Source organism: Sinohyriopsis cumingii, chromosome 11 (assembly GCF_028554795.1).
Source record: "Sinohyriopsis cumingii isolate HCF-2022 chromosome 11, ASM2855479v2, whole genome shotgun sequence".
In the NCBI taxonomy this organism is placed as follows: Eukaryota; Metazoa; Mollusca; class Bivalvia; order Unionida; family Unionidae; genus Sinohyriopsis; species Sinohyriopsis cumingii.
The window spans coordinates 99711856-99731761 of NC_142971.1; the positions used below are offsets into that span (position 1 = coordinate 99711856).

General features: G+C 35.8%; 5 non-coding genes across 5 annotated transcripts; all 5 read right to left on the reverse strand.

Annotated features, from left to right (window-relative positions):
* Positions 1-1873: 1873 nt before the first annotated feature.
* On the reverse strand, positions 1874-1946 carry Trnak-uuu (transfer RNA lysine (anticodon UUU)). Its single transcript has one exon. It is a non-coding gene; the product is annotated as a tRNA-Lys (tRNA).
* A 3657-nt stretch (positions 1947-5603) lies between these two features.
* On the reverse strand, positions 5604-5676 carry Trnak-uuu (transfer RNA lysine (anticodon UUU)). Its single transcript has one exon. It is a non-coding gene; the product is annotated as a tRNA-Lys (tRNA).
* A 3653-nt stretch (positions 5677-9329) lies between these two features.
* Positions 9330-9402, reverse strand: Trnak-uuu (transfer RNA lysine (anticodon UUU)). The gene has a single exon. It is a non-coding gene; the product is annotated as a tRNA-Lys (tRNA).
* Positions 9403-13071: 3669 nt separating this feature from the next.
* On the reverse strand, positions 13072-13144 carry Trnak-uuu (transfer RNA lysine (anticodon UUU)). Its single transcript has one exon. It is a non-coding gene; the product is annotated as a tRNA-Lys (tRNA).
* A 3658-nt stretch (positions 13145-16802) lies between these two features.
* On the reverse strand, positions 16803-16875 carry Trnak-uuu (transfer RNA lysine (anticodon UUU)). Its single transcript has one exon. It is a non-coding gene; the product is annotated as a tRNA-Lys (tRNA).
* Positions 16876-19906: the final 3031 nt, after the last annotated feature.

Below are 19906 nucleotides of genomic sequence, written 5' to 3' on the forward strand. Positions count from 1 at the left end.
CGCATCCACTATATCATATGCAAATTGAATGCATTCATATTATGATACGAATATTATTAAAATATACGGACAGAAGCACAAAAGTCAACGCCAGTCTAAAAGCTCCACCTAACAGACAATATGTTTAAAGTAATGAGACACTACCACTGCAAGCTACTATCAGTTGTTTCGTGTTCTAAAGAGTTTACTCAAACGTTGTAACGGAGACAAAACGAAGAATGCACCGTGAAGACGTATAAAGACTTCTCGGTTCAATCAACAATAACTGCATGAGATATGCATGCAGGATGTGTTCACGGTTTTAATGGAGGTACGATCACCGCCTCTCGGACACCTGAATTCGGTGGTCACAACATCGCGGTATAGAATGCGATGATTGTATTGATGAAAATACTAAGTCTTAAAATTAAATTGCTGCCGTCCAGTTTCGGATGCTCAATCTAAATGAATGAAAATATGGATTTTTTAAAATGATTTATCAATTGCGAGTTTTGATAATAGTTCTCGATTTAAGTAAGCTAAAGAATGCAATGCATCGTTTGAGAATTAAATGCATTAATCTTACGATTCAAACAATAACATAATATATAATTCGCAATGTAACACAAATCTCAAAGGAATTTTAAAATCTGCGACTAAAAGTTAATATGTCTTAAATTGAAGAGAAGAAAAGAGACTAGCACTGCAAGGTACTGTCAGTTCTTTCCTGTTCTGATGAGTTAGATGAAACTTTGCAACGTGGAGAAAATAAAGACTGCACCGTACATATGTGAAAGAAACCTATCTTAGATCAAGTCAAGAAGGTTACAATAATGAGTTCACAGTTTTGTGGGAAGTATGATTACGGGGTATCGGACATTCGAAAGCAGTGGCCAAAAGGATCGCGCAATCCGGTGAGGTGATATCAATGGTTAAAACACAAAAAAGAAGAAGAAGAAAAAAAAATGACCAAAAAAAAAAAGCAAAGAAAGAAAGATGTTAGTCCTAAAAATGAATTATTGCTGACTTACAATGTTAGTTGCTAAATCAAAATGAAGAAATATTTGGGAAGAATTGTTTATCAGTATTTTGGAAATTCCCACAATTGATAATAATAATGATAATAATAATAATAATAATAATAATAATAATAATAATAATAATAATTATGTGGACTTAGTACAGCGCCTAAGACGTAAAAGCGCTAAGAGCTCGAAAATATTAGATAACAAACAAAAATATACACCAGTATCGGTACAGGAGAAAATACATAAGAGCAGAAGAGCAGGATCAATTATGGGAATTTCCAAAATACTGATAAACAATTCTTCCCAAATATTTCTTCATTTTGATTTAGCAACTAACATTGTAAGTCAGCAATAATTCATTTTTAGGACTAACATCTTTCTTTCTTTGCTTTTTTTTTTGGTCATTTTTTTTTCTTCTTCTTCTTTTTTGTGTTTTATGTGGACTTAGTACAGCGCCTGAGACGTTAAAGCGCTAAGAGCTCGAAAATATTAGATAACAAACAAAAATATACACCAGTACAAGGATGGGATAGAAAAATCCCAACACTATTGAATTACAAAACAAAAGGCTTCAATAGAAGTATATAGAATATGTAAATGAACTTACATTTTTCATTCACTTTTCATCTGGATGGGTACATACAGGGTCACTACCATAATCAGTACCTTTATGAGGGCTGTGTCGAAACCAGAAAGACATTGACAAGCTAATGAATTTGAAGAGGAGGATATCAAAATTCAACATAAAAATGATTATATGAGAAAAGAAAACGTTTCTGTGGGACATTTACCATCACACCTATTTGTAGCCAAATAGACGCGTGTACAAAGTGTAGTATAAATTTGTAATGGTATTAAAAATTGTACGCCCACCGTGGGACTCGAACTCACGACCCTCAGATTAAAAGTCTGATGCTCTACCGACTGAGCTAGGCGGGCTACTTGTTAATGCATGGTCGAATGTTGGCTCGGGTAGTTATGCGCAACATGGTTAATCGTTATCTCATCAATTTCACATAGCTAGCGTCCAGGATTGATTGGATCTTAGATGTTAGCCCCTTATGGAAACAATAATCCAGTTTATATGGCAATCAACCATTCACGGAGGAATTTAAATTTTGCTGCATAAGGAAATGCACAGATGTGTCATTAGCCGAGCAAGTTGCTAAAGTTAAGACTAGTCATTGTTTCTTTGTGTTAACAGTTATGATTTTACAGTCCGGACAACACGAACACTATCCTTCTGCTCTTCTCTTAAATCTTCGCATTCTTTCCTTAATTTCTCTCAGTTAATTACACATGTGAAAATCACCTATCTTGACATTTTTTTGTTTCCAGAGAAAGCAATGCTTACACACTACATAATCAATTAAATAGTACCTGTAAGTTGATAAACTTGCTTCCAATTAATTGTTCTCTATACATATTTGTGATTTTCTTCTATGGATCGGTACAGGAGAAAATACATAAATACGGAAGGTGTTGTGTTAGATGTGGTGGTTTTATTTCTACGACATGGGAGATTTGTGTGTGTGTGTGTGTGTGTGTGTGTGTGTGTGTTTGTGTGTGCATGTGATTTGTATTTTTAAGGTAGCTTTTAAGAATTTTTCAGTCATATCGCTACAATGTCTGCAGTGTGGCAGTTTATAGTGATGGCAAGCACTGGGGCATCATGCCGCAGACATGTGGCATGATGTCCCACCCAGTCACTTTATCCTGAGATCCGGCCGACCAGTCCTAACACTAACCTCTTAATGCTGAGCCCCAAGCAAGGCAGCTGTTAGTACCATATTTGTAAGTCTTTGGTATGACTTGGCCGGGGATCGATCCCACGAACTCCCGCATCCGAGGCGTACGCTGTAATTACTAGGCCACCGGAGCTTTTAGGGATATTTGTTCATTGTCACGTAGTGAGTAGTAGCTAATGAGTTTTCACTCCTTATTGTCTGTATTTAAGTACGTGGAGTTGGACTATTTGGTCAGTCATATTTTGTATGTTCTTCTTGTAACATTATTCTTCAGGTATATTTATTGTTGTGTTTAGATATTATTTGGAAGCAAACATTTGTTTGAATTATTCATTGGAGCCACAAAATGCTACGTGGGTTAAAATATTATTTTTGGCCTATTGTGAATTATTTCTAAAGAATTCTTGAAAATGCCATTGTGATATATCAGAACTGTTGGTAGACCAATGCATTTGAGGATGTAGATTTTATTCGGAACATTCTATTCCTTTGGACTTGAAGATAACATTTTGGGATGATTTTGGATGCAATTCATAATGCTGTAAGTCCCTCTTATATTTTCATTTTACAATTTTGTTAACTGAATTATTTGTTCAGTATTAGAAACCGTTTTGGTTTTGCTTATGTTTGTTTTTTAGTGTATGACCATAGATTCGTAATACTATTGGGTAATTATGACTCATTCATTTCTCAGTTAACGAACTAATATGCAGCATTACTGGAAATGCAAATATGATGGCAGCAGTGGGGGACGCATTTACTGAATTTTGTTTTCATAACAAAAAACTCTTAATTCCAAAGACTTGTGCAATTAAATGATATTAACGTGAAATGTAAAGAAAAGCATTTTCGTTTGAACCGAGCTCTGGGCATCTATCTGCACCATAAGTGCTAAACGTCATGTGATACAAACATGGCCGCGCCCTTTAAATATGTAATGGAAAGGGCTACGCAGCAAAATCCGAGACTGACAAACTGACAGAATTTGGATGAGTAGTGCCCCAATCTCAGTCGCTAGAGCATCCGACATTTAATCTAAGGGTCATGGGTGAAAGTCCGAGGGTAGGTGGTTATGATTTAGCTTCCACTGATTTTCAATTGTTGTCAAAATGAATATAGATATACCTGCAAGTATTTCTCTCCTTTCCTAAAATGTCCCTAAATGAGAGCGTATCCACATGTCCATGCGAACGGGATAGAGTACCCAATTTAATCAACTCTAAGATATGTTGATCATTCTGTCAGCATTTCTTCTTGATTCCAGTAAATCTAACGCATCCACTATATCATATGCAAATTGAATGCATTCATATTATGATACGAATATTATTAAAATATACGGACAGAAGCACAAAAGTCAACGCCAGTCTAAAAGCTCCACCTAACAGACAATATATTTAAAGTAATGAGACACTACCACTGCAAGCTACTATCAGTTGTTTCGTGTTCTAAAGAGTTTACTCAAACGTTGTAACGGAGACAAAACGAAGAATGCACCGTGAAGACGTATAAAGACTTCTCGGTTCAATCAACAATAACTGCATGAGATATGCATGCAGGATGTGTTCACGGTTTTAATGGAGGTACGATCACCGCCTCTCGGACACCTGAATTCGGTGGTCACAACATCGCGGTATAGAATGCGATGATTGTATTGGTGAAAATACTAAGTCTTAAAATTAAATTGCTGCCGTCCAGTTTCGGATGCTCAATCTAAACGAATGAAAATATGGATTTTTTAAAATGATTTATCAATTGCGAGTTTTGATAATAGTTCTCGATTTAAGTAAGCTAAAGAATGCAATGCATCGTTTGAGAATTAAATGCATTAATCTTACGATTCAAACAATAACATAATATATAATTCGCAATGTAACACAAATCTCAAAGGAATTTTAAAATCTGCGACTAAAAGTTAATATGTCTTAAATTGAAGAGAAGAAAAGAGACTAGCACTGCAAGGTACTGTCAGTTCTTTCCTGTTCTGATGAGTTAGATGAAACTTTGCAACGTGGAGAAAATAAAGACTGCACCGTACATATGTGAAAGAAACCTATCTTAGATCAAGTCAAGAAGGTTACAATAATGAGTTCACAGTTTTGTGGGAAGTATGATTACGGGGTATCGGACATTCGAAAGCAGTGGCCAAAAGGATCGCGCAATCCGGTGAGGTGATATCAATGGTTAAAACACAAAAAAGAAGAAGAAGAAAAAAAAATGACCAAAAAAAAAAAAGCAAAGAAAGAAAGATGTTAGTCCTAAAAATGAATTATTGCTGACTTACAATGTTAGTTGCTAAATCAAAATGAAGAAATATTTGGGAAGAATTGTTTATCAGTATTTTGGAAATTCCCACAATTGATAATAATAATAATAATAATAATAATAATAATAATAATAATAATAATAATAATAATTATGTGGACTTAGTACAGCGCCTAAGACGTAAAAGCGCTAAGAGCTCGAAAATATTAGATAACAAACATAAATATACACCAGAACAAGGATAGGATAGAAAAATCCCAACACTATTGAATTACAAAACAAAAGGCTTCAATAGAAGTATATAGAATATGTAAATGAACTTACATATTTCATTCACTTTTTATCTGGATGGGTACATACAGGGTCACTACCATAATCAGTACCTTTATGAGGGCTGTGTCGAAACCAGAAAGACATTGACAAGCTAATGAATTTGAAGAAGAGGATATCAAAATTCAACATAAAAATGATTATATGAGAAAAGAAAACGTTTCTGTGGGACATTTACCATCACACCTATTTGTAGCCAAATAGACGCGTGTACAAAGTGTAGTATAAATTTGTAATGGTATTAAAAATTGTACGCCCACCGTGGGACTCGAACTCACGACCCTCAGATTAAAAGTCTGATGCTCTACCGACTGAGCTAGGCGGGCTACTTGTTAATGCATGGTCGAATGTTGGCTCGGGTAGTTATGCGCAACATGGTTAATCGTTATCTCATCAACTTCACATAGCTAGCGTCTAGGATTGATTGGATCTTAGATGTTAGCCCCTTATGGAAACAATAATCCAGTTTATATGGCAATCAACCATTCACGGAGGAATTTAAATTTTGCTGCCTAAGGAAATGCACAAATGTGTCATTAGCCGAGCAAGTTGCTAAAGTTAAGACAAGTCATTGTTTCTTTGTGTTAACAGTTATGATTTTACAGTCCGGACAACACAAACACTATCCTTCTGCTCTTCTCTTAAATCTTCGCATTCTTTCCTTAATTTCTCTCAGTTAATTACACATGTGAAAATCACCTGTCTTGAAATTTTTTGTTTCCAGAGAAAGCAATGCTTACACACTACATAATCAATTAAATAGTACCTGTAAGTTGATAAACTTGCTTCCAATTAATTGTTCTCTATACATATTTGTGATTTTCTTCTATGGATCGGTACAGGAGAAAATACATAAATACGGAAGGTGTTGTGTTAGATGTGGTGGTTTTATTTCTACGACATGGGAGATTTGTGTGTGTGTGTGTGTGTGTGTGTGTGTGTGTTTGTGTGTGCATGTGATTTGTATTTTTAAGGTAGCTTTTAAGAATTTTTCAGTCATATCGCTACAATGTCTGCAGTGTGGCAGTTTATAGTGATGGCAAGCACTGGGGCATCATGCCGCAGACATGTAGCATGATGTCCCACCCAGTCACTTTATCCTGAGATCCGGCCGACCAGTCCTAACACTAACCTCTTAATGCTGAGCCCCAAGCAAGGCAGCTGTTAGTACCATATTTGTAAGTCTTTGGTATGACTTGGCCGGGGATCGATCCCACGAACTCCCGCATCCGAGGCGTACGCTGTAATTACTAGGCCACCGGAGCTTTTAGGGATATTTGTTCATTGTCACGTAGTGAGTAGTAGCTAATGAGTTTTCACTCCTTATTGTCTGTATTTAAGTACGTGGAGTTGGACTATTTGGTCAGTCATATTTTGTATGTTCTTCTTGTAACATTATTCTTCAGGTATATTTATTGTTGTGTTTAGATATTATTTGGAAGCAAACATTTGTTTGAATTATTCATTGGAGCCACAAAATGCTACGTGGGTGAAAATATTATTTTTGGCCTACTGTGAATTATTTCTAAAGAATTCTTGAAAATGCAATTCTGATATATCAGAACTGTTGGTAGACCAATGCATTTGAGGATGTAGATTTTATTCGGAACATTCTATTCCTTTGGACTTGAAGATAACATTTTGGGATGATTTTGGATGCAATTCATAATGCTGTAAGTCCCTCTTATATTTTCATTTTACAATTTTGTTAACTGAATTATTTGTTCAGTATTAGAAACCGTTTTGGTTTTGCTTATGTTTGTTTTTTAGTGTATGACCATAGATTCGTAATACTATTGGGTAATTATGACTCATTCATTTCTCAGTTAACGAACTAATATGCAGCATTACTGGAAATGCAAATATGATGGCAGCAGTGGGGGACGCATTTACTGAATTTTGTTTTCATAACAAAAAACTCTTAATTCCAAAGACTTGTGCAATTAAATGATATTAACGTGAAATGTAAAGAAAAGCATTTTCGTTTGAACCGAGCTCTGGGCATCTATCTGCACCATAAGTGCTAAACGTCATGTGATACAAACATGGCCGCGCCCTTTAAATATGTAATGGAAAGGGCTACGCAGCAAAATCCGAGACTGACAAACTGACAGAATTTGGATGAGTAGTGCCCCAATCTCAGTCGCTAGAGCATCCGACATTTAATCTAAGGGTCATGGGTGAAAGTCCGAGGGTAGGTGGTTATGATTTAGCTTCCACTGATTTTCAATTGTTGTCAAAATGAATATAGATATACCTGCAAGTATTTCTCTCCTTTCCTAAAATGTCCCTAAATGAGAGCGTATCCACATGTCCATGCGAACGGGATAGAGTACCCAATTTAATCAACTCTAAGATATGTTGATCATTCTGTCAGCATTTCTTCTTGATTCCAGTAAATCTAACGCATCCACTATATCATATGCAAATTGAATGCATTCATATTATGATACGAATATTATTAAAATATACGGACAGAAGCACAAAAGTCAACGCCAGTCTAAAAGCTCCACCTAACAGACAATATATTTAAAGTAATGAGACACTACCACTGCAAGCTACTATCAGTTGTTTCGTGTTCTAAAGAGTTTACTCAAACGTTGTAACGGAGACAAAACGAAGAATGCACCGTGAAGACGTATAAAGACTTCTCGGTTCAATCAACAATAACTGCATGAGATATGCATGCAGGATGTGTTCACGGTTTTAATGGAGGTACGATCACCGCCTCTCGGACACCTGAATTCGGTGGTCACAACATCGCGGTATAGAATGCGATGATTGTATTGGTGAAAATACTAAGTCTTAAAATTAAATTGCTGCCGTCCAGTTTCGGATGCTCAATCTAAACGAATGAAAATATGGATTTTTTAAAATGATTTATCAATTGCGAGTTTTGATAATAGTTCTCGATTTAAGTAAGCTAAAGAATGCAATGCATCGTTTGAGAATTAAATGCATTAATCTTACGATTCAAACAATAACATAATATATAATTCGCAATGTAACACAAATCTCAAAGGAATTTTAAAATCTGCGACTAAAAGTTAATATGTCTTAAATTGAAGAGAAGAAAAGAGACTAGCACTGCAAGGTACTGTCAGTTCTTTCCTGTTCTGATGAGTTAGATGAAACTTTGCAACGTGGAGAAAATAAAGACTGCACCGTACATATGTGAAAGAAACCTATCTTAGATCAAGTCAAGAAGGTTACAATAATGAGTTCACAGTTTTGTGGGAAGTATGATTACGGGGTATCGGACATTCGAAAGCAGTGGCCAAAAGGATCGCGCAATCCGGTGAGGTGATATCAATGGTTAAAACACAAAAAAGAAGAAGAAGAAAAAAAAATGACCAAAAAAAAAAAGCAAAGAAAGAAAGATGTTAGTCCTAAAAATGAATTATTGCTGACTTACAATGTTAGTTGCTAAATCAAAATGAAGAAATATTTGGGAAGAATTGTTTATCAGTATTTTGGAAATTCCCACAATTGATAATAATAATAATAATAATAATAATAATAATAATAATAATAATAATAATAATAATTATGTGGACTTAGTACAGCGCCTAAGACGTAAAAGCGCTAAGAGCTCGAAAATATTAGATAACAAACATAAATATACACCAGAACAAGGATAGGATAGAAAAATCCCAACACTATTGAATTACAAAACAAAAGGCTTCAATAGAAGTATATAGAATATGTAAATGAACTTACATATTTCATTCACTTTTTATCTGGATGGGTACATACAGGGTCACTACCATAATCAGTACCTTTATGAGGGCTGTGTCGAAACCAGAAAGACATTGACAAGCTAATGAATTTGAAGAAGAGGATATCAAAATTCAACATAAAAATGATTATATGAGAAAAGAAAACGTTTCTGTGGGACATTTACCATCACACCTATTTGTAGCCAAATAGACGCGTGTACAAAGTGTAGTATAAATTTGTAATGGTATTAAAAATTGTACGCCCACCGTGGGACTCGAACTCACGACCCTCAGATTAAAAGTCTGATGCTCTACCGACTGAGCTAGGCGGGCTACTTGTTAATGCATGGTCGAATGTTGGCTCGGGTAGTTATGCGCAACATGGTTAATCGTTATCTCATCAACTTCACATAGCTAGCGTCTAGGATTGATTGGATCTTAGATGTTAGCCCCTTATGGAAACAATAATCCAGTTTATATGGCAATCAACCATTCACGGAGGAATTTAAATTTTGCTGCCTAAGGAAATGCACAAATGTGTCATTAGCCGAGCAAGTTGCTAAAGTTAAGACAAGTCATTGTTTCTTTGTGTTAACAGTTATGATTTTACAGTCCGGACAACACAAACACTATCCTTCTGCTCTTCTCTTAAATCTTCGCATTCTTTCCTTAATTTCTCTCAGTTAATTACACATGTGAAAATCACCTGTCTTGAAATTTTTTGTTTCCAGAGAAAGCAATGCTTACACACTACATAATCAATTAAATAGTACCTGTAAGTTGATAAACTTGCTTCCAATTAATTGTTCTCTATACATATTTGTGATTTTCTTCTATGGATCGGTACAGGAGAAAATACATAAATACGGAAGGTGTTGTGTTAGATGTGGTGGTTTTATTTCTACGACATGGGAGATTTGTGTGTGTGTGTGTGTGTGTGTGTGTGTGTGTGTGTGTGTGTGTGTGTGTTTGTGTGTGCATGTGATTTGTATTTTTAAGGTAGCTTTTAAGAATTTTTCAGTCATATCGCTACAATGTCTGCAGTGTGGCAGTTTATAGTGATGGCAAGCACTGGGGCATCATGCCGCAGACATGTAGCATGATGTCCCACCCAGTCACTTTATCCTGAGATCCGGCCGACCAGTCCTAACACTAACCTCTTAATGCTGAGCCCCAAGCAAGGCAGCTGTTAGTACCATATTTGTAAGTCTTTGGTATGACTTGGCCGGGGATCGATCCCACGAACTCCCGCATCCGAGGCGTACGCTGTAATTACTAGGCCACCGGAGCTTTTAGGGATATTTGTTCATTGTCACGTAGTGAGTAGTAGCTAATGAGTTTTCACTCCTTATTGTCTGTATTTAAGTACGTGGAGTTGGACTATTTGGTCAGTCATATTTTGTATGTTCTTCTTGTAACATTATTCTTCAGGTATATTTATTGTTGTGTTTAGATATTATTTGGAAGCAAACATTTGTTTGAATTATTCATTGGAGCCACAAAATGCTACGTGGGTGAAAATATTATTTTTGGCCTACTGTGAATTATTTCTAAAGAATTCTTGAAAATGCAATTCTGATATATCAGAACTGTTGGTAGACCAATGCATTTGAGGATGTAGATTTTATTCGGAACATTCTATTCCTTTGGACTTGAAGATAACATTTTGGGATGATTTTGGATGCAATTCATAATGCTGTAAGTCCCTCTTATATTTTCATTTTACAATTTTGTTAACTGAATTATTTGTTCAGTATTAGAAACCGTTTTGGTTTTGCTTATGTTTGTTTTTTAGTGTATGACCATAGATTCGTAATACTATTGGGTAATTATGACTCATTCATTTCTCAGTTAACGAACTAATATGCAGCATTACTGGAAATGCAAATATGATGGCAGCAGTGGGGGACGCATTTACTGAATTTTGTTTTCATAACAAAAAACTCTTAATTCCAAAGACTTGTGCAATTAAATGATATTAACGTGAAATGTAAAGAAAAGCATTTTCGTTTGAACCGAGCTCTGGGCATCTATCTGCACCATAAGTGCTAAACGTCATGTGATACAAACATGGCCGCGCCCTTTAAATATGTAATGGAAAGGGCTACGCAGCAAAATCCGAGACTGACAAACTGACAGAATTTGGATGAGTAGTGCCCCAATCTCAGTCGCTAGAGCATCCGACATTTAATCTAAGGGTCATGGGTGAAAGTCCGAGGGTAGGTGGTTATGATTTAGCTTCCACTGATTTTCAATTGTTGTCAAAATGAATATAGATATACCTGCAAGTATTTCTCTCCTTTCCTAAAATGTCCCTAAATGAGAGCGTATCCACATGTCCATGCGAACGGGATAGAGTACCCAATTTAATCAACTCTAAGATATGTTGATCATTCTGTCAGCATTTCTTCTTGATTCCAGTAAATCTAACGCATCCACTATATCATATGCAAATTGAATGCATTCATATTATGATACGAATATTATTAAAATATACGGACAGAAGCACAAAAGTCAACGCCAGTCTAAAAGCTCCACCTAACAGACAATATATTTAAAGTAATGAGACACTACCACTGCAAGCTACTATCAGTTGTTTCGTGTTCTAAAGAGTTTACTCAAACGTTGTAACGGAGACAAAACGAAGAATGCACCGTGAAGACGTATAAAGACTTCTCGGTTCAATCAACAATAACTGCATGAGATATGCATGCAGGATGTGTTCACGGTTTTAATGGAGGTACGATCACCGCCTCTCGGACACCTGAATTCGGTGGTCACAACATCGCGGTATAGAATGCGATGATTGTATTGGTGAAAATACTAAGTCTTAAAATTAAATTGCTGCCGTCCAGTTTCGGATGCTCAATCTAAACGAATGAAAATATGGATTTTTTAAAATGATTTATCAATTGCGAGTTTTGATAATAGTTCTCGATTTAAGTAAGCTAAAGAATGCAATGCATCGTTTGAGAATTAAATGCATTAATCTTACGATTCAAACAATAACATAATATATAATTCGCAATGTAACACAAATCTCAAAGGAATTTTAAAATCTGCGACTAAAAGTTAATATGTCTTAAATTGAAGAGAAGAAAAGAGACTAGCACTGCAAGGTACTGTCAGTTCTTTCCTGTTCTGATGAGTTAGATGAAACTTTGCAACGTGGAGAAAATAAAGACTGCACCGTACATATGTGAAAGAAACCTATCTTAGATCAAGTCAAGAAGGTTACAATAATGAGTTCACAGTTTTGTGGGAAGTATGATTACGGGGTATCGGACATTCGAAAGCAGTGGCCAAAAGGATCGCGCAATCCGGTGAGGTGATATCAATGGTTAAAACACAAAAAAGAAGAAGAAGAAAAAAAAATGACCAAAAAAAAAAAAGCAAAGAAAGAAAGATGTTAGTCCTAAAAATGAATTATTGCTGACTTACAATGTTAGTTGCTAAATCAAAATGAAGAAATATTTGGGAAGAATTGTTTATCAGTATTTTGGAAATTCCCACAATTGATAATAATAATAATAATAATAATAATAATAATAATAATAATAATAATAATAATTATGTGGACTTAGTACAGCGCCTAAGACGTAAAAGCGCTAAGAGCTCGAAAATATTAGATAACAAACATAAATATACACCAGAACAAGGATAGGATAGAAAAATCCCAACACTATTGAATTACAAAACAAAAGGCTTCAATAGAAGTATATAGAATATGTAAATGAACTTACATATTTCATTCACTTTTTATCTGGATGGGTACATACAGGGTCACTACCATAATCAGTACCTTTATGAGGGCTGTGTCGAAACCAGAAAGACATTGACAAGCTAATGAATTTGAAGAAGAGGATATCAAAATTCAACATAAAAATGATTATATGAGAAAAGAAAACGTTTCTGTGGGACATTTACCATCACACCTATTTGTAGCCAAATAGACGCGTGTACAAAGTGTAGTATAAATTTGTAATGGTATTAAAAATTGTACGCCCACCGTGGGACTCGAACTCACGACCCTCAGATTAAAAGTCTGATGCTCTACCGACTGAGCTAGGCGGGCTACTTGTTAATGCATGGTCGAATGTTGGCTCGGGTAGTTATGCGCAACATGGTTAATCGTTATCTCATCAACTTCACATAGCTAGCGTCTAGGATTGATTGGATCTTAGATGTTAGCCCCTTATGGAAACAATAATCCAGTTTATATGGCAATCAACCATTCACGGAGGAATTTAAATTTTGCTGCCTAAGGAAATGCACAAATGTGTCATTAGCCGAGCAAGTTGCTAAAGTTAAGACAAGTCATTGTTTCTTTGTGTTAACAGTTATGATTTTACAGTCCGGACAACACAAACACTATCCTTCTGCTCTTCTCTTAAATCTTCGCATTCTTTCCTTAATTTCTCTCAGTTAATTACACATGTGAAAATCACCTGTCTTGAAATTTTTTGTTTCCAGAGAAAGCAATGCTTACACACTACATAATCAATTAAATAGTACCTGTAAGTTGATAAACTTGCTTCCAATTAATTGTTCTCTATACATATTTGTGATTTTCTTCTATGGATCGGTACAGGAGAAAATACATAAATACGGAAGGTGTTGTGTTAGATGTGGTGGTTTTATTTCTACGACATGGGAGATTTGTGTGTGTGTGTGTGTGTGTGTGTGTGTGTGTGTGTGTGTTTGTGTGTGCATGTGATTTGTATTTTTAAGGTAGCTTTTAAGAATTTTTCAGTCATATCGCTACGATGTCTGCAGTGTGGCAGTTTATAGTGATGGCTAGCACTGGGGCATCATGCCGCAGACATGTAGCATGATGTCCCACCCAGTCACTTTATCCTGAGATCCGGCCGACCAGTCCTAACACTAACCTCTTAATGCTGAGCCCCAAGCAAGGCAGCTGTTAGTACCATATTTGTAAGTCTTTGGTATGAGTCGGCCGGGGATCGATCCCACGAACTGCCGCATCCGAGGCGTACGCTGTAATTACTAGGCCACCGGAGCTTTTAGGGATATTTGTTCATTGTCACGTAGTGAGTAGTAGCTAATGAGTTTTCACTCCTTATTGTCTGTATTTAAGTACGTGGAGTTGGACTATTTGGTCAGTCATATTTTGTATGTTCTTCTTGTAACATTATTCTTCAGGTATATTTATTGTTGTGTTTAGATATTATTTGGAAGCAAACATTTGTTTGAATTATTCATTGGAGCCACAAAATGCTACGTGGGTTAAAATATTATTTTTGGCCTATTGTGAATTATTTCTAAAGAATTCTTGAAAATGCCATTGTGATATATCAGAACTGTTGGTAGACCAATGCATTTGAGGATGTAGATTTTATTCGGAACATTCTATTCCTTTGGACTTGAAGATAACATTTTGGGATGATTTTGGATGCAATTCATAATGCTGTAAGTCCCTCTTATATTTTCATTTTACAATTTTGTTAACTGAATTATTTGTTCAGTATTAGAAACCGTTTTGGTTTTGCTTATGTTTGTTTTTTAGTGTATGACCATAGATTCGTAATACTATTGGGTAATTATGACTCATTCATTTCTCAGTTAACGAACTAATATGCAGCATTACTGGAAATGCAAATATGATGGCAGCAGTGGGGGACGCATTTACTGAATTTTGTTTTCATAACAAAAAACTCTTAATTCCAAAGACTTGTGCAATTAAATGATATTAACGTGAAATGTAAAGAAAAGCATTTTCGTTTGAACCGAGCTCTGGGCATCTATCTGCACCATAAGTGCTAAACGTCATGTGATACAAACATGGCCGCGCCCTTTAAATATGTAATGGAAAGGGCTACGCAGCAAAATCCGAGACTGACAAACTGACAGAATTTGGATGAGTAGTGCCCCAATCTCAGTCGCTAGAGCATCCGACATTTAATCTAAGGGTCATGGGTGAAAGTCCGAGGGTAGGTGGTTATGATTTAGCTTCCACTGATTTTCAATTGTTGTCAAAATGAATATAGATATACCTGCAAGTATTTCTCTCCTTTCCTAAAATGTCCCTAAATGAGAGCGTATCCACATGTCCATGCGAACGGGATAGAGTACCCAATTTAATCAACTCTAAGATATGTTGATCATTCTGTCAGCATTTCTTCTTGATTCCAGTAAATCTAACGCATCCACTATATCATATGCAAATTGAATGCATTCATATTATGATACGAATATTATTAAAATATACGGACAGAAGCACAAAAGTCAACGCCAGTCTAAAAGCTCCACCTAACAGACAATATATTTAAAGTAATGAGACACTACCACTGCAAGCTACTATCAGTTGTTTCGTGTTCTAAAGAGTTTACTCAAACGTTGTAACGGAGACAAAACGAAGAATGCACCGTGAAGACGTATAAAGACTTCTCGGTTCAATCAACAATAACTGCATGAGATATGCATGCAGGATGTGTTCACGGTTTTAATGGAGGTACGATCACCGCCTCTCGGACACCTGAATTCGGTGGTCACAACATCGCGGTATAGAATGCGATGATTGTATTGGTGAAAATACTAAGTCTTAAAATTAAATTGCTGCCGTCCAGTTTCGGATGCTCAATCTAAACGAATGAAAATATGGATTTTTTAAAATGATTTATCAATTGCGAGTTTTGATAATAGTTCTCGATTTAAGTAAGCTAAAGAATGCAATGCATCGTTTGAGAATTAAATGCATTAATCTTACGATTCAAACAATAACATAATATATAATTCGCAATGTAACACAAATCTCAAAGGAATTTTAAAATCTGCGACTAAAAGTTAATATGTCTTAAATTGAAGAGAAGAAAAGAGACTAGCACTGCAAGGTACTGTCAGTTCTTTCCTGTTCTGATGAGTTAGATGAAACTTTGCAACGTGGAGAAAATAAAGACTGCACCGTACATATGTGAAAGAAACCTATCTTAGATCAAGTCAAGAAGGTTACAATAATGAGTTCACAGTTTTGTGGGAAGTATGATTACGGGGTATCGGACATTCGAAAGCAGTGGCCAAAAGGATCGCGCAATCCGGTGAGGTGATATCAATGGTTAAAACACAAAAAAGAAGAAGAAGAAAAAAAAATGACCAAAAAAAAAAAGCAAAGAAAGAAAGATGTTAGTCCTAAAAATGAATTATTGCTGACTTACAATGTTAGTTGCTAAATCAAAATGAAGAAATATTTGGGAAGAATTGTTTATCAGTATTTTGGAAATTCCCACAATTGATAATAATAATAATAATAATAATAATAATAATAATAATAATAATAATAATAATTATGTGGACTTAGTACAGCGCCTAAGACGTAAAAGCGCTAAGAGCTCGAAAATATTAGATAACAAACATAAATATACACCAGAACAAGGATAGGATAGAAAAATCCCAACACTATTGAATTACAAAACAAAAGGCTTCAATAGAAGTATATAGAATATGTAAATGAACTTACATATTTCATTCACTTTTTATCTGGATGGGTACATACAGGGTCACTACCATAATCAGTACCTTTATGAGGGCTGTGTCGAAACCAGAAAGACATTGACAAGCTAATGAATTTGAAGAAGAGGATATCAAAATTCAACATAAAAATGATTATATGAGAAAAGAAAACGTTTCTGTGGGACATTTACCATCACACCTATTTGTAGCCAAATAGACGCGTGTACAAAGTGTAGTATAAATTTGTAATGGTATTAAAAATTGTACGCCCACCGTGGGACTCGAACTCACGACCCTCAGATTAAAAGTCTGATGCTCTACCGACTGAGCTAGGCGGGCTACTTGTTAATGCATGGTCGAATGTTGGCTCGGGTAGTTATGCGCAACATGGTTAATCGTTATCTCATCAACTTCACATAGCTAGCGTCTAGGATTGATTGGATCTTAGATGTTAGCCCCTTATGGAAACAATAATCCAGTTTATATGGCAATCAACCATTCACGGAGGAATTTAAATTTTGCTGCCTAAGGAAATGCACAAATGTGTCATTAGCCGAGCAAGTTGCTAAAGTTAAGACAAGTCATTGTTTCTTTGTGTTAACAGTTATGATTTTACAGTCCGGACAACACAAACACTATCCTTCTGCTCTTCTCTTAAATCTTCGCATTCTTTCCTTAATTTCTCTCAGTTAATTACACATGTGAAAATCACCTGTCTTGAAATTTTTTGTTTCCAGAGAAAGCAATGCTTACACACTACATAATCAATTAAATAGTACCTGTAAGTTGATAAACTTGCTTCCAATTAATTGTTCTCTATACATATTTGTGATTTTCTTCTATGGATCGGTACAGGAGAAAATACATAAATACGGAAGGTGTTGTGTTAGATGTGGTGGTTTTATTTCTACGACATGGGAGATTTGTGTGTGTGTGTGTGTGTGTGTGTGTGTGTGTGTGTGTGTGTTTGTGTGTGCATGTGATTTGTATTTTTAAGGTAGCTTTTAAGAATTTTTCAGTCATATCGCTACAATGTCTGCAGTGTGGCAGTTTATAGTGATGGCAAGCACTGGGGCATCATGCCGCAGACATGTAGCATGATGTCCCACCCAGTCACTTTATCCTGAGATCCGGCCGACCAGTCCTAACACTAACCTCTTAATGCTGAGCCCCAAGCAAGGCAGCTGTTAGTACCATATTTGTAAGTCTTTGGTATGACTTGGCCGGGGATCGATCCCACGAACTCCCGCATCCGAGGCGTACGCTGTAATTACTAGGCCACCGGAGCTTTTAGGGATATTTGTTCATTGTCACGTAGTGAGTAGTAGCTAATGAGTTTTCACTCCTTATTGTCTGTATTTAAGTACGTGGAGTTGGACTATTTGGTCAGTCATATTTTGTATGTTCTTCTTGTAACATTATTCTTCAGGTATATTTATTGTTGTGTTTAGATATTATTTGGAAGCAAACATTTGTTTGAATTATTCATTGGAGCCACAAAATGCTACGTGGGTGAAAATATTATTTTTGGCCTACTGTGAATTATTTCTAAAGAATTCTTGAAAATGCAATTCTGATATATCAGAACTGTTGGTAGACCAATGCATTTGAGGATGTAGATTTTATTCGGAACATTCTATTCCTTTGGACTTGAAGATAACATTTTGGGATGATTTTGGATGCAATTCATAATGCTGTAAGTCCCTCTTATATTTTCATTTTACAATTTTGTTAACTGAATTATTTGTTCAGTATTAGAAACCGTTTTGGTTTTGCTTATGTTTGTTTTTTAGTGTATGACCATAGATTCGTAATACTATTGGGTAATTATGACTCATTCATTTCTCAGTTAACGAACTAATATGCAGCATTACTGGAAATGCAAATATGATGGCAGCAGTGGGGGACGCATTTACTGAATTTTGTTTTCATAACAAAAAACTCTTAATTCCAAAGACTTGTGCAATTAAATGATATTAACGTGAAATGTAAAGAAAAGCATTTTCGTTTGAACCGAGCTCTGGGCATCTATCTGCACCATAAGTGCTAAACGTCATGTGATACAAACATGGCCGCGCCCTTTAAATATGTAATGGAAAGGGCTACGCAGCAAAATCCGAGACTGACAAACTGACAGAATTTGGATGAGTAGTGCCCCAATCTCAGTCGCTAGAGCATCCGACATTTAATCTAAGGGTCATGGGTGAAAGTCCGAGGGTAGGTGGTTATGATTTAGCTTCCACTGATTTTCAATTGTTGTCAAAATGAATATAGATATACCTGCAAGTATTTCTCTCCTTTCCTAAAATGTCCCTAAATGAGAGCGTATCCACATGTCCATGCGAACGGGATAGAGTACCCAATTTAATCAACTCTAAGATATGTTGATCATTCTGTCAGCATTTCTTCTTGATTCCAGTAAATCTAACGCATCCACTATATCATATGCAAATTGAATGCATTCATATTATGATACGAATATTATTAAAATATACGGACAGAAGCACAAAAGTCAACGCCAGTCTAAAAGCTCCACCTAACAGACAATATATTTAAAGTAATGAGACACTACCACTGCAAGCTACTATCAGTTGTTTCGTGTTCTAAAGAGTTTACTCAAACGTTGTAACGGAGACAAAACGAAGAATGCACCGTGAAGACGTATAAAGACTTCTCGGTTCAATCAACAATAACTGCATGAGATATGCATGCAGGATGTGTTCACGGTTTTAATGGAGGTACGATCACCGCCTCTCGGACACCTGAATTCGGTGGTCACAACATCGCGGTATAGAATGCGATGATTGTATTGGTGAAAATACTAAGTCTTAAAATTAAATTGCTGCCGTCCAGTTTCGGATGCTCAATCTAAACGAATGAAAATATGGATTTTTTAAAATGATTTATCAATTGCGAGTTTTGATAATAGTTCTCGATTTAAGTAAGCTAAAGAATGCAATGCATCGTTTGAGAATTAAATGCATTAATCTTACGATTCAAACAATAACATAATATATAATTCGCAATGTAACACAAATCTCAAAGGAATTTTAAAATCTGCGACTAAAAGTTAATATGTCTTAAATTGAAGAGAAGAAAAGAGACTAGCACTGCAAGGTACTGTCAGTTCTTTCCTGTTCTGATGAGTTAGATGAAACTTTGCAACGTGGAGAAAATAAAGACTGCACCGTACATATGTGAAAGAAACCTATCTTAGATCAAGTCAAGAAGGTTACAATAATGAGTTCACAGTTTTGTGGGAAGTATGATTACGGGGTATCGGACATTCGAAAGCAGTGGCCAAAAGGATCGCGCAATCCGGTGAGGTGATATCAATGGTTAAAACACAAAAAAGAAGAAGAAGAAAAAA